This window comes from Buceros rhinoceros, unplaced genomic scaffold, assembly GCF_000710305.1.
Source record: "Buceros rhinoceros silvestris isolate BGI_N320 unplaced genomic scaffold, ASM71030v1 scaffold45510, whole genome shotgun sequence".
NCBI classification, from domain to species: Eukaryota; Metazoa; Chordata; class Aves; order Bucerotiformes; family Bucerotidae; genus Buceros; species Buceros rhinoceros.
The window spans coordinates 21,509-22,517 of NW_010392174.1; the positions used below are offsets into that span (position 1 = coordinate 21,509).

At 37.7% G+C, this 1,009-nt stretch overlaps 1 protein-coding gene across 1 annotated transcript in view; it reads right to left on the reverse strand.

The window, feature by feature from the left end:
• Positions 1-55, reverse strand: part of LOC104500383 (ubiquitin-conjugating enzyme E2 D3) — an 8,330-nt gene extending 8,275 nt beyond the window's left edge. Inside the window, exon 1 of the mRNA XM_010144039.1 lies at positions 13-55. The gene's annotated coding sequence lies outside the window, so the exon portion shown is untranslated. The remainder of the gene's footprint in view (positions 1-12) is intronic.
• Between the last annotated feature and the right edge of the window lie 954 nt (positions 56-1,009).

Sequence of the window (1,009 nt, forward strand, 5' to 3'; positions counted from 1 at the left end):
CTCCAACGGGACCTGAACACTGTGCTGGAGGATCACGGGCTAAGTCACTAAGTTCCTTTAGGAAAAAAAGGACAACAAAAAAAAACACTGTTTAGAGAAGGAACACTAATGAACCCAGTTATTTTCACTCCACATCCAGCAAAAATCTTCTAACAGTTTTCCCATATACAAACACAGAAGAATGTGCAATAACTATTAAAACCACTAGATCAGTAACAAGATGTCTTTATAAAAGACAACTACCACCAAAACTGGCTATGAAGGTAAAAACAATGCCTATGTTTTTCCAAATAAATACCTACACAGTAAAGACACCCTTGCTGAAGAAGGGACAGAAAGAAGAGCAGGATACAGAGCCTGAAGTGGGCAAATTCTAACCACTTCTGATCAAGATTTTCAATGAGTGAGTCCTAGCTAGGGAAGCCTGAAGTGGGAATAAAGCAAGCTACTCATGAGTCTTCATGAAAGAGAAAGCACTATATATGTAACTTCTGATATTAAAACTCAGAAGAGAAAGAAAAAAAACCCCAGCACAGAATTTCAGTTTAATTTCCCCCAATACCTCCTGCAGGGATATATTCTGCATAGATTAAAGGGGACAGGAAAATTAAAGAGGCTGACCAGTGTAGGAATCAGGCAAAGTATCTGTATTTATTTTAAATGTCACATTCAAGATAATCACGCCTTTAAAATTCTGAATAACTGAGCTGCAGAAACAGTTTCCTCCCTCCCCCACTGCAGAAGAGAATGAAAACAGAAACCTCAGATTGAGGAACCCTTGTACAGTATCAAGATTGCAGTGATGAATCAAAAAATCTCAGCATTAATTTGTTTAAATGCTCCTCAAGTTACTTGTTTTGACAGAGTCTTTTAAAATTAAATTTATACTTCCAGTTAAAGTATGCAACGGATACCTTCCCCTCTTCCTTGCTCTCTTTCGAATCTAAAAATGGCTTCAGGAGCTTCTATAAATCTGCACTTGTCGAGGCATCTAGAAGTCATGAGAAAA